A 13901-nucleotide genomic window follows, 5' to 3' on the forward strand; every position below is an offset into this window, starting at 1 on the left:
AGCCACACATGGGGGTAAGGTGGGGGCAGCCCTGGCTCAGTTGCAGCCACTCACATGGGCAGCTGCCTCAAAGAGAAGGGCCTGTCCCCAGTGCTGGCTCAGGGGCTCTGGTCTCTCCCAGGGGCTGGGCTGGGCTGGGCTGGGAAAGGGGCAGACACTTCCCTGTAGAGATGAATGTCACACTCCCCTCTGTCTGACGCTGAGAGCAATAGATCAGTCTGCAGCACCAGCCACAGGGCCTGAGGCACGTGTCCATGTGGCTGTCCCACCCTGGAGCCCCTGGGGTCCCTGCTCAGCAGTGCCCAGAGAAAGGCTGTTGAAAGTGCCGTTTTCTCCTGCTGCCCTGGGAGCTGGGCACTTCCCCACCGGCACAACAGCCCAGGCAGAATAGGGCCCCTGGCTGCACTAAATGCAGTGTGGGGAGCTCCTGAGAAAGTGCCAGTGGGGAGCACATGGGGCTGTGCACAGGGAGTGAGGGGACAAACCCCAAGGGTGGGAGAAAGTCCTGAGGGCGCAGAGACACACACAGGGCCTGGAGCCCAAACCTTGTTCCCACTGGCAGGTGGGGCAGGTGCAGGAAAGAGGTAAAGCCAGAGGCGAGGGCAGGGCTTGGAGCAGAGGGGAGCTGTTTCAACCCTGCCCAAGTTGCCACCGACCCCACTGCACCCAGAGCCTCTGTGCAGTGGAAAGGAAAACCCTGATGGAAGGACCTTGGGCGAGGCCCAGACCAAAGCTCCCTCTTCCCCTGCTTCCACTGAGAACAAAACCCCAGCTGTAGTGCCCTGCCCTGGGAGCAGCACAGTCCGGACATGGGCAGGCTCCGCTCTGGGGCTGGGTCCTGCACCAGCTCTGTCCATGTGTCCCTGCTGGACGGGTACAGACGGGGGCTATGGGCGGCCCTGGGCAGGGTTTGCAGCTCTTGTGTCTCCCCGGACACTCTCTGCTCCTTTGCAGCTGCTCCGTTAGCGCAGCGTTTGCAAAATGGGCCTTCTCCTGGCCTGCTGCTCACACAGCTCCCCTGTCTCTGCAGCCTCCGCTGACTCCCACTTCTCACCTCCTCAAACACAGGCTGCAGCGCTGCACTCACCTGGCCCTTCGTGAGCGACCGCCCTGCGCTACTGCTACCCCCATTCAGGTCCCACCTCCTGTCAGCCTCACCCCAGCCTCCATCGCCTCTTGGATCAGCCACACACACGTTTCCTGCTCTCTCCGTCGCAGGCCCTCCCACCTGGGACCAGCTTTCCACAGAGATACTCAAAGCTCCCAGCCGCCTCCTTCGAACCCGTCTGCACCTCGGTCCTCCAGCAAGCGGTACGGCGGAGAGGCTCCCCCAAACAGCAGCAGCCAGTGTGTGTCTGGAGCAGCAACTGCATCACAGCCTCAGCATTTGCCCCAGGCACAGACACCTTTGTGTGGCAAGCTCAGGCTGTGCTCAGAGTGCCTGCCTGCATTGCCAGGGTAGGAGTGTGGCTAACACAGGCCTCGCTGTGAGCAGGATTGGAACCTGCCCAGGGAAAACCCTATTGGAGGTCTAGTCCAACACCTTAACCACTCCACCATCACAGCTGAACGGCCCTGCCAGCTGTTAAGCCAGAGACATGTAAATAATCAGAGGGCCCAGGCCTGACGTCTTCAGCAAAACAGAATTCAAACAACCACCTGGCTCCCAGCGCACGGGACTGGTGGGGGTCTGGGGCTCTCTGTGCTCAGCCATATGCAATGGCACAGGAGAGCACCTTGACCATCTCCCCTCCCCGTGGAGGGAACGGGAACAGCTCTGACCGGGATGTTGGATTATAAGAGGAAGTCAGGGCCATGGCTGACACACGCGGCTGGGAAGCAGCACTCAGGACCCTCCCCCCATCTGACACTGTGTTCTGCTTTAGCTGTCCGGCTGCCTCCAGCATGGGCTGAGCTCAGGGGCAGGTGGGTGACCTGCCCTGCAGCTGTGAGGGCATCGGACCCCTCCCGCCAGTCGGCTGCCTCACTCAGTGCATCCCAGGGAGCTGAGCCCTTGTGCCCAGCAGTGAGGCAAATCAGGGCAGGGCTGGGTGCGGTGCTGTGGCTGTGGCTGGGTTCCCTGTTATCTGTGCCCTTGTGTGACTGCTCGGAGAGACTCGAGTGTTGCCCGGCTGATTAGCAGAGCGCTCACCACTGAGGCTTTTGTTTCTGTTGGTGGTGCACACTGGTGCATAATTCAGAGCATACAAAATTTATTGCACACATGGGTGGAAAAGGCTGGAGGGACCATTGTCTGTGGGTGTCCAGCCAGGCGAAGGGAGGGTTGTTCATTGTGTGCTGAGCCTTGCTGGGAGTTTGGGGGCAGCCAGCTGGGGATGCTGAGCTGGGTGTGCGGCTGGGTTTGTTGGGTTACATCACAGCCGTTTTCTTTTCTGAGGTGCTGTAGAAGCCATCTTAGATCGACGCCGTTTCTTGTTTCTTATTTCTGCATGTGCACAAGAGCTTGAACTTTCCCTCACCTGTTTGGGCCTGGCAGGGAGGGTGAGCTCAGTGGAATGCCTCACTGAACTCCTTGCATTTGGGGCTCTTGCTCCCTAGTGCCTCTTCCTCCTTGCTGAGAACAGTTTTCTCTCTGAAAATAACTGATGTTTCTCGAACTAATTGCTTCTGGCCCTGGACTTGTTTGTGTGAGGGTATAAAATACTCGAGTTAGCTGCATCAAGCAGCCTTGCTGGACATGGCCTTACTGGTGTCCAGTTTGGCTCATCTGTTGCCTTATTGAATTCAATAAAGCTGGATGTCAGCCGCCTAAACACAGAGAAGTCTTTTCCTTCAACAGTGTGGTGCTTTTTGCGGGGATAACTCTTATCCCTATGACACACCTCCTGCAGGGGCCATTGCTCTTTGTGCGCAGGCACATGGCTGGGATAAGGACTCAGGATCCTTTCCCAAATAGACATATTCCTCCCACAGCAACTTCCAAGTGTCAAACTGACACTGCAGGTTCACCATCACTTGCCCACCAAGTTCATGTCTGAGTTATGCCTGTCTTGGTACTGCCCTAACAGAAATCCAAAGCAAGGCTTGGTAGACTCCAGCCAGGGGAAGTATGCTGACAGGTCAGTCTTTCCAGGAGCCTCTGGAGGCCAGTTTGGCATGTAGAAAATGAAAGTGATGTCAGGAATGGGATTTGAACCCATGCCTCCTTCAGGAGACCAGAACCCCCAGGTGAAGGAAAGACAGTACCTTGAGTCTGGCACCTTAGACCACTCGGCCATCCTGACACAGCTGAAAGGGGTACTCTCTTTATGCTAGTTTTGCTTAATATTTGATGAGCCAGGCAGGCTCAATTCATTCTGTACTCATCTGCAGCACAAATCTTTCAACAGCAAAGAGCCATTCTCCAGCTCAGCTGGCTTTCATACGTTATCACCCCGATATGATCTAATGCTGGGAGGTACTTTGCCATTAGCTGAAAAGAAATGGATGAAGGAGGAACTGCCAGTTTGCCACGCTGAGGCTCTGGGTACTCCACAGAGATCCCTTGAAAGAAGCCCTCCAGAAGATCTCATCCAAAAGAACTTCTTTCAAAGAGTGCGTCCACACACAAAGAAGACTATCAAAAGAGTGATCTGCTCTTTCAAAAGCGAGCATCCGCACAACCCCCACTCTTTTGAAAGAATGGACCAGGGATCCTAAATGAAGACGGTTCTTTCAAAAGACGGGCCCTGCAAAGCGTTTATGCACATTTTGTTTCAAAAGAAGCTTTGGAAAGGAGGTGCTGTTCCTGAAACAGGAAAGGAAGACTGATTGCAGAAGGAGCAACGCATTCTTTCAATTTCCTTTCAAAAGAATGGTTTTTGAGTGGAGACAATCCATGGGCTCTTTCGAAAGAGCCCCCTTCATTCAAAAAATCTTTCAGAAGAACTCGCTTTCTTTGACGCAGTCTGAGGGTTGGAATTCTTCCATGCTCATATTTGTTAAATACGTGGCAATCAAGCGCTCAAGTGACGGGACCTCTTTTTGGCTCTTATTCCCCACTATCCCTCAAGTGTTAAAGTTTCATGAAAGGAAAAAGAGCAATGAGGAAGAAAACAGAGCTGTTCAGGATTCTTTCAGAAATTAGCTGATCCCACAGAAGAAATAACAAGAGAAAAGGAGGATGGTTTCTGTCTGGTTTTGAACAAGTGACTACTTATTTGTTAAGCAAACGTGATAAGTGTCAAGCTGCAGAAAATACCTCCTGAGACATTTTGGATACTTTTCTAAAGTTTTCTCAGAAGCCAGTGCATCAGCCACTTTCCCTTCGAAGAACGGGAAAGCAAAGGGCACCAGGAACTTTTAAAAACTTCATCAATAGCAATGGTGCAATAGCTTCCCCAGTTTCCACTTCTCCTGAGGAGACAAAACTCAACCAAACCTTCCAACCAACAATGTTCACATCCACTCAACATTTCCTTCTTACCAACTGGGACCCCTTCAGCAAAACAGGAAACCATTCTGCAAAACCAGGAATGGATTCTCTGCGTGCCAGAGGTTGTTCCCACAGCACTTAGGAGAGGCACAAACAGGGCCTGTCTCCACTGCCCCTCCTTTCAAAAGGGGAAAGGTAATGAGGGATTTTTGCAGATGCGAATGAGGTGCTGCCATGAACATGCAGCTCCCCGTTAGCATAGAGGTGTCCACGAGTGATTCAAAAGTGCCGCATTCACAACACACCCTGCCCATGTAAACGGGGCCTTTCTAAAGGACCCCCGGACTTCAAAGGCCCCTTCTTCCCAAACGGCTAGTGCCAAGGCAGGAAGGTCCCGAGAAGTGGAGGCTTCATGTGAGCACTTGGAGCTCTGTAGAAGTATGGGGGAGGCACTGGTTTGCTCACTGTGCCCGTATCCCCGCCAGATACATTGCTCAGCTTCCACCCGCTGAGGTCCCACCTGTGCTCTCCCCTCACTCCCAGCTCACCTCTTCCCGTCCCTGCTCTGCCTCTTCCCCTGCAGTCTGCCTCCTGCTCTCGCCTCTCCTCCCACCAGCCTGCGTTCTGCTGTTCTCTCCTGTATTCCCCCCAGGCCTGCCCACCTGCTGCTCATGGCTCTCCACCCCCTACTCCAGTGACTGCCACTGCCCAGCTAAGCCCCAGACTTACATGGCTTGGGACCACAGTTTAGCATCTCCCTTAGCCTGAGCTGGTGACAATTACACCTCCCTCTGTGGCTTGAGCTGCAAAACATGCCCTGTGAGGGAGCATTTGGGTGGACAATGCAGGCACGAAGAATTACAGGCACCAGGTCAACCCTTGGGGAAAAAGGGTCAAACAGAGAACTCTCAGACCCTTCTGCGCCTCACCCACTGTCCTAGACCTCTGCCGGGTGTTCCCTCATACCCTCTCTATCCCCCTACCTCCACTGCCCTGAGCACGACATTAACACGACCCATGTTCCCTGGAATAGGGGGAACACAATCACCACCTGCTGCAATATGCTTTTGATGGACAGACCCCAGCCTGCTGCGTGCTCCTGAGCTCATCTGCTCCCAACGCACATGGCCTTGGACCAGCAGCTGCTGTTTCTGCTCTGCTACCCACAGACACAGAGCCCGCAGGAACAGACCCCACAGCTGTCACCCCAACTCCAGAACCTTGTGCCTGTGCAGTGCTAAACCTGCCCAGGAAGGCTTCGTGCTCAGGAAGAAGATAAGAATCTTGGTATGAAACAGGGAATTAATTTCTTCTTCCTCTCGCCTCATTTTTTTGCAAGGGACACTTAACACTTGGGTTAATAGGCTTGTACTCCTCACTGTGCTGTGCCAGAATACCTGCCGCTACATCCAGCATCAATGGAAGCAGACGTTAGCTGGAGAATCAGCACTTCAATCACTAATACTGTCATTCCATGAGTTGTGATTTGGTTTCCAAGTCAACACCTCATTGAGATGAATGAGCAGGTTCACCCCTCTCTGAAAACTCAGACTCTGCTGCATCGTTTATACTAGTTTCATATTCTGGAGGTTATTTTAGATGCAATAAGGATTCAAGGACTTTCCAAAAAAAAGAATGAAAACTGAGATAAAGCAACAGAATTTCTCTACCACTGAAATGACCCACCTGCAACTGACTCCTACCTGCTCCAGGGCTGTCTGCCTATTCGGGACACGGCTCACATGAGCATCACCACTTTCTCTCAGCTAAGGCAGTACCTAGGCCTGACTTCCTCTTTCAAATGCAGCCCCCTAGGCACAGCTGTTCCCTTGCCCACCAGGTGGGAGAGGAAACGGTCAATGGGCATCCTCAGAGCAACCCTGCACCAGCCTGGCAGCCCTATTTACCCTCATTCATGTTAGACAGTCACAGGGTCGAGTTACCACCTGTAGCTCTTTCTGAGCCCCTTGAGGCTATTGCCACTCCCACCACAGTTCCCATCCCCTGTGTGAGCGGTGTGGGGCAGGACTGAGCATCTTTCCCTTTCTCCCACTCGGGTACCACAAGCACCACAGAAAGGTGTGGGGCTCCCTCCCCCTTGCATAGAATTGTTCTGCCCACAGGCTGAGACCAAACAGCTATCCCAGGGCACAACCGTAAGGTGGGGAAGTGACCCACTGGGGCAAAATCTCCTTTGGGGTTTTACAAACCTGGCATTAGTGTAGTTCTCAGAGCAGAAAATAGGTGCCCAGTACAGGTGCTGGCTACATGACTGGGTGCCTGCAGTGCAGAAATGAGAGGATCCCCATCACTTTTCGACGAAGTTTGCGCCTGAATTGTGCTTCAGTCGTGCCACTCGTCTAACAGAAACCCATAGCAAGGGCTGGTGCAATGTTAGCAGAGACATTGAAATGAGGCCAGCAGAGCATTCAGAGAATAGAACTGATGTTAAGAGTGGGATTTCAACCCACACCTCCCTTTGGAGACCAGAAGACCAAAAGAAGGGACAGACAGTACCTTGAGTTTGCAGTCACGGAGCACCTGGGCAGCCTGACAGTGGTGAGAAAGGGGAACTGTCAGTCCCAGTTCTCTTTAATGTTTGATGAGTTGCTCAGGCAGACCACAGGAGAGCATCTTTTTCAGCACCAAACTGGTGTTCTTCAGCAGAGCTTGTTGTTATACACAATCACCCTCACCTAACGTTGGGAGATGCTTTGTCATTTGGACGAAGTGGGAACCGCCTGCTTGCAGAACTGAGGGCTGGAATTCTTCTGTGCACATATTTACTAAATAGGTGGTTGATGGGAGCTCTGATTGGCCGAGTCTACACTTCCACAAATCTTTGAAATTGACATTCCCACCAGCTTCTGTTGCCTGCTTACACCTGTGAGCTAAGTGAGAACATTGGACTCAGTCTACCAAGTGTCCCAAGCAGACTTAAACCCACCAACTTGGTGTTATTACTACAAGGATCCAAACAGCTAAGCTAGCCAGGCCACCTGAAAAATGCTTTAGAAGTGGCCCTTTCAGAACCGATTCAGGGGCAGAGAAAGGCCCATTATGGGCTCAGGAACAGGGTGAGTGGGTTAAGAGTTGCTCCCAGGCAGAGGAGTGAGCTCAAGTGGCAGAGTGCTCAAACCCTTATCCTTGTGTAAGTGAATAACTCAAATTCAGAGCTCCTCCTTTCCTGGCTATGTGAAGATGATGTATAGGTCTAGGGCACAAATGGAGCTGATTTGGAAAGACATAACACAATAGAGTGCTGTGGAGGACAGTGAGCTGGCGAAGGGTTGTTTCCTGCCCTCTTAGGGCATGTGGGGATCGAACTGAAGAGAAGAAAATCCTCTTGTGCTCTCTGAAGGTGATAGAAATATCAATTTTTCCCCTCTAGAACTGAGGACAAGAACAGAGTTTTCCTGCCTAAGGCCAGGAGCTCAAAGGAGACAGAGAGAGAGAGAGAGAGAGAGAGAGAGAGAGAGAGAGAGAGCAGAGTCTTGGCTGGGCATCTCCTGGGACCATGATTGGAGCTAGTTCAAATAGCTATTTTAAAACAGGAGCTTCAAAACTGGCTCCATTGTTTGTAGATGCTGAATGTCAAAATAGCAGAGCAGTATTTCAAACTCCACGTTGTGTGCAGCTGCGCTACATCGGAATCAACAACTCTGGAATACCTCTTCTGGAACCGCTTATTCAGGAACAACACTGCTGTGCACACACAGCCTTTGCGACCCTTTGCCGTAGCCATGGGCGGCCACAGGGATGTTTTGGCCTCTGGAATAAGATCGGTGAGTCAGAAATTATGCTCAGACACAGGCGAATTTGCTGAATTGGTAGAGCGCTCACTAAGCATGCGAGAGGCTTTGGGATAAATGCCCACGTTCTCCAACAGAAGTGGTGTCTTTTTTCCTTCTTTTCCAAGGCAGTGTCAAGCCAGGAGCGAAGCTTCTCCAGTGCCCCTTTCCATTTCCTACATTTTGCCCCCTGCAAAGAAACAGCCCATTTGGGTTCGAAAGCTGCTGGACCCCGGCCTCCTTGGCCTTAAACATTTCCGTTTAAAACAAAGGTTAACCTGCGTCATGGGCTATGATTGCCTAATCTTTCAGGTGTCACCAGTTTCCCATTTCTAGGGAGCTGCCAGCACTGATCACAGTCTCCCCAGTACAGCAGTCACAGGACACCTGTCCTCTGGGTCTTCACTGGCCAAGGACCTTCCCCAACCCATGTGGACCATGAAAGCCCTGTGGTTGCCATGACAATCTGAGCACTGGAGTAGGTCTGTTTTCTTCCGGAGGTGGGGGACAGTTTCTTACACACCTGAGTGACACCACCTAATTCTTGAGCGCAGACCTGTGCAAAGAGTCACCCCCCCTTGGGAGTTAAACTTCCCCAGCTCCTCTGCCTGACAGGATCGAAACTCCAGCAGAGCAAAGCAAAGCTGGGGCTGGTGGGAGTCAGGTGCCAGCCAGTCTCCAGTGTCAGACCAACAGTGCTACACTCACCTCAGTCCCCTGTCGCCAGGGTGCAGTGGTGCAGTGCCCCAGCCAGACATGGGGGCAAGGTAGGGGCAACCCTGTCGCAGCTGCAGCCAGTGACATGGGCAGCTGCCTATGAGGAAGGGTCTGTTCCCAAGGCTGAATCAGGGGCTCTGGTCTCTCCCAGTTCCTGGGCTGGGCAGTGCACAGCTGGGAAAAGAGCAGATACTTGCCCAGGGGGAATTAATGTTTCTCTGCCCCAGCTGCAATAGATTCTTCCACAGCGCCAGCTAGAGGCCCTGAGGCAGGTCTCCATTCGACTGTGCCACCCTGGGGAGCCCTGAGTTCTTCTGTGCTTCTCAAAAGCTGGGGAATGCCCCTTTGGGGCATATCTCCTGCCCCACAGGTAAAAAGAGCCCCACTGTTAAGAGGCCCCACTTGGGGATTACTCAATTTTCTACCACCTTGTGATGTTGGCCTCAGCATGCCTGCTGCTTTGGGGGTGGGTTTGGTGGAGGGGAGAAGCCAGGCGGGGGAGCGGGGTGGGGCTCTTTATGGAAGTCCTCTGGCCACATGTCGTCATGGTCCTCCCTCCTTCCTAAGCTGTGCTGAGGTGCTCTGTGGCATTAGAGCCATCCCATGGATGTGTCAGTACCAGCAGCTGCACCTCCAGGTACCCAAAGGAGGAGAGGTGAGCTGGACTGCTGCCTGCAGCCATCAGGCGTTCCAGGAGTGGGTCCACGTCTGGGAGGCCCTATGGGAGTACTTTGATTGGGGGATCAAGTGAGCACAACCCAGACCACCCTAGTGCACACCCTGCACACTCCCACCATGACCTGCAAACTGCCCCCACAACTCACTCACTGCCCCCACCACCTGCTCACCATCCCCACACATAACACCTGGGGGTGGGGGTGAAAAATTAAACTGATTCCTTGTTAAACAACCTAAAAGCTCACCTCTGTGCATGGAACATAACAACCACCATCAGAACTAACTATGTACAATGGGGGGATAACTATATACACTAACTATTTACTTCTCCATGGGCTGCGGTGTGCCCAGGCCCTGGCATGTGGGGGTCATGGCCTGGGGGCGTGTGCCCTGTGGGGTACGTGCCTGACAGTCCATTGCCATGGTCTGGGAATGACCATTGGGCAGATGTCTGGCCGGAGCTTTGGGATGGGATGTCCAGCAAAAGCTCAACCTCCTTGCTTGGTCACTTGGGTGCTGGGCCGGATGGTCCTTGCTCTGGCCCTGGGGGTTTGGAGCTGGGCTCTGGTCCTGACTCAGGCTTCACTTTCTGCTGGGGCTCCTCGGCCATGGTGTCAAGGAAGACCAGGAGAGAGTAGGTGTCCCTGGGGCCTAGGATGGCTTTGAGCTCCCGGTAATAAGGGCAAGTGTTGGGGACAACCCCCAGACCTGGTGGCCGAGTCCTGCACCCGGGCATAACCCTGCTGCAACTCCTTGACCTTACTCCTGATATGGTGAGGTGGGCGGGAAAGGTGACCCCAGGTGGTCAGGCCCTTGGCCAGCTGGGTGAACACTTCTGCATTCCATTGTTTGCTTCCCATTACGTGGAGCACCTCCTCCTCACTCCAGAGGTCACAGAGCTCAGACTCAGTGCAGGACAGGCCCCACTTCCTGTTCCAACGGCTGGAGGCCTGAGAGCCATGGGATGGCCTGGTGGGGGAGCCCTGGGGGCACTCAGGGGGCTGGCTGACATCTGGTCTCTGGAGGAGCACCTCATGGTATGGCTGCTGCCTGCATGGTCTCAGCTTCCTGATTCAGGGTTTCCAGGTCCTTGCAGCCTTAAGAGCTGATTCCTGCCATGGCAGACCCCACTACTTCCAAGTAGAGGGCTGCAGAATGTCTACACAACTCCTCCTTGTACTGTCTTTGTTTGTACTAGAGCCAAGGACAAGAACACACATTTCCTGACAGAGGCCAGGACAACAGTGAAAACTTGTTTCTTAGGCTGAGAACAGCAGTGCAAGAACAGAAGCACCCAACATGGGGCTTGAACCCATGACCCTGAGATTAAGAGTCTCATGCTCTGCCAACTGAGCTAGCCAGGCAACAAATAAGACACTCCATACAGCCTATCACAGAGTAGAAAGAGTCAAATGTGCCTGTCAGCTGGGCAAAAGTCAAATGTGTGGGGCAAAGTGCTCACAAGGGCCGGACTCCAGTCTTTGTTATCTGGGCTGCAGGAGGTGAGATGCAAAGAAAACAGGCTGTTGGAGTGAATCTTGGCCAAGCCTCTCACTGGTGCTGCTACATCTCCCGAACACCTCACGCACCTACGGCAATTTCTGCACAACAAATGAATGCTGACACCATTGATCTCAGCGCAGAGCCGGTGCAGTCAGTAGAACACGTTTCTTTTTCATAAAGACTGAACACACATTTGCAGAGAGTTTTCTGTGGTAAATTGCCTGTTAGTGACTCTCCAGAGAAAGGGGCATTCGTGGCTCACAGACTGTTGCGCTTTACAACAATGGGCGATGGGACGAGAAAGCAGGACCCTGATTCATTCACTCTTCAGTTCCACTGGGGAGGGCAGCACCTTAACCGAGTGTTTTCCCTGCCTTCAATTTGCTCAGCATCAGCTGGATCAGGCTCTGACCTGCCCCAGGTGAACGTCGGTCGTCCAGCGCAGTTAGTCAAGTGGGAACTAGAACGGGACAAAGAGGCTCCTTCTCATGCTCATTTTCCTCACCCTGGTTCCTCTCCAGCCTCATGGGCAGAGCGGAGGAAGGAGACTCCCTGTGGGGAAGCCCCGGGGGTGTCTGAGATGGCCCCAGCCCTGCAGCCTGTCCCACATGGCTGGTGTCAGGGACTCTCTATGAGGTCATCACCTTCCAACTTCTTTTAACCAATCAGCTGAGGTGCTGTAAAAGGCCCTTGTGATGTCACTCCCACACCTGCCCCTGGCCAGCAGGGCTCATGTCCTGCCCCTGGCAGCCCCTTTGCATGGCTGAGCTGCTACCCCTGTGTCACCCCCACTCTCTCAGGGACATTCTGGGGCTCTAGCCGGCTGCACATGGGAACAGCAGAGGCTGCTCTGTGCCACAGGCTCTTTGCAGAGATCATCTCATCTGACGCCCCTGCAGATCACAGGGCTCCTGTATGGTGCAGTCGGGAGTGTGGCACCAAAGCGCACACCAGACAGGCACTTGGTCTGCACTGGAAGGCGCCCAGGGCTAGAGAAAGCCCCACACTCCGGGGTGTTTGGAGGACATTAACGCAGTGACAGGAAGGGAAAGGACCCAAAGTCCACACTTGTGGGTCTGTATCATAATTCACATGCAGAACATCTCTGTGCTCAGGTCTGCACATTGCACAATTTTATTTATCTCTCAAGCTTAAATTTAATTCTTTGAGCAGTGAGTTCTCCAATCCCTGATCTGGCCAGAGTAATGACCAATAGATAGATAGACAGATTGATACCAAACATCGATCAATCAGTCTATCGAATTGGGAATACAGCAACAAATCATAAAATTCCTTCCCTTTAATTTTAGTTAACTTGAATTCCCCTTTAATTGCAGCAAGGGAGGTTGGAGATTAGGAGATATTTCCTGTCAGGGCAGTTAAGCGCTGGAATAAATTGCCTCGGGTAAGGGCAAAATCTCCATCTTTGGAGATATTTTAGAAATTGGATAAATATAAAGAAGGAAACTTTTTACATTGGTCCCCACTTTTCATCCCTGAAATGAGCAGCTCCCCCACAACCTGTCTCATGTCATCAGAACCTACAGAAATGTCAGTGATGTTCATATATATAAAAGCCCATTTGGGCGTGTGTAAGAAAACAAGTCTGTAGAACGGAAAAACTTCATTCATCGGTGTATAAATATGATGACGCAGACAACGAAACAGTCACAGATTTTGTCATTTTTAATGAGGCGGGTGAACCTGAGACCCAGCAGCTCACTGGGCTGTGCCCCCCTTATGAAATTTCAGGCCCCCTGAGGTTTGTGCACCCCACTAGAGATGGTGCTTGGTCCTGTCATGAGGAAATGGAACTAGACTCGATGGGCACTTCAGGTCCTTTCCAATTTTTGAGCCCTCTGAGTCTGTGGCTCCCACTGACGCTGGCCCTGCTTCACTTCTTCAGACTTTGGATCTTCTGTGCCCTGCTCCTTGGCCTTGGAGTCTCAACTATTCTCTTTAGTGTCTGACACATCCCCTGCAGCCCCTGGGGGAGGCAGTGAAGGGGGAAATCACAAATGCAGGAATCGCCCCTGCATTTCCCATTGGCCAGGAAGAGATACTGCTGCAGCCCAATGCCCTGCAGCCCCTGGAGGATTTGCTGGAGGCACAGGACTGTCTACGCAGAGTCTCTGAGCCTGTATATCAGGTCTGGCATCCCCAGGGCCTCTCTATTCTCTGGCAGCATGGCCCACACAGCACAGAAGGAACACAGGGCTGGGACTGGGGACTCAGGTGCCCAGCTCCCATTGCAATGAATGGAATGAAATGGGAAATGCTGAGGTGCCCTATGCACCTGTGCAGTCAGCATTTGGGTAATCAAGGCCCTGCCATGGCTTCCTTAGCTGGCAGGGAGCAATCTAGAGCCCTGATGGGAGATTCCAGCATGAACATGTGGTGAGGCTGGCCAGCCTGTTGGGAAGGGGCCTTGGACATCTCCATCCCTCCTCTCGGCTTGGCTACGTACTTCACCTGACTGAGAAGGACTTGGGCCCAGGACACAGCCTGGCCAGCCTTTCCCCATCCCAGGAGATGTTCTTCATCACAGGGTTCTTGTCCTGTCCTCATTCTGTTGACCTGATGGCCAAAATTCTTACTGACCAAATACACCCTGCCCCTGGCAGGGTCTCCAGCCCATGTGGCAGAAGAAGGCTTAATAGTCACTACCTTTACATAAGGGACAGGCTTCCTCATGGGTCTGGAAAAGGTGAGGCTGGGTCTTGCCTGGACCCAGACTCCCAAAGCACAAAGCCAGCCCCCCAGAAGCTCACACTGCACCACACACCTTCTACAGGAAGGGGCAGCAGGAGCACCTGCCAAGTGGCACCTGCCCTCCA

General features: G+C 53.0%; 2 non-coding genes across 2 annotated transcripts; both read right to left on the reverse strand.

Moving 5' to 3' along the window:
* Positions 1–3136: 3136 nt before the first annotated feature.
* Positions 3137–3245, reverse strand: TRNAL-CAA (transfer RNA leucine (anticodon CAA)). Its single transcript has 2 exons — positions 3208–3245; positions 3137–3182 (listed from the first exon to the last, which is right to left on the reverse strand). It is a non-coding gene; the product is annotated as a tRNA-Leu (tRNA).
* A 7607-nt stretch (positions 3246–10852) lies between these two features.
* On the reverse strand, positions 10853–10925 carry TRNAK-CUU (transfer RNA lysine (anticodon CUU)). The gene has a single exon. It is a non-coding gene; the product is annotated as a tRNA-Lys (tRNA).
* Between the last annotated feature and the right edge of the window lie 2976 nt (positions 10926–13901).

This window comes from Carettochelys insculpta, chromosome 33 (assembly GCF_033958435.1).
Source record: "Carettochelys insculpta isolate YL-2023 chromosome 33, ASM3395843v1, whole genome shotgun sequence".
NCBI lineage: Eukaryota > Metazoa > Chordata > Testudines > Carettochelyidae > Carettochelys > Carettochelys insculpta.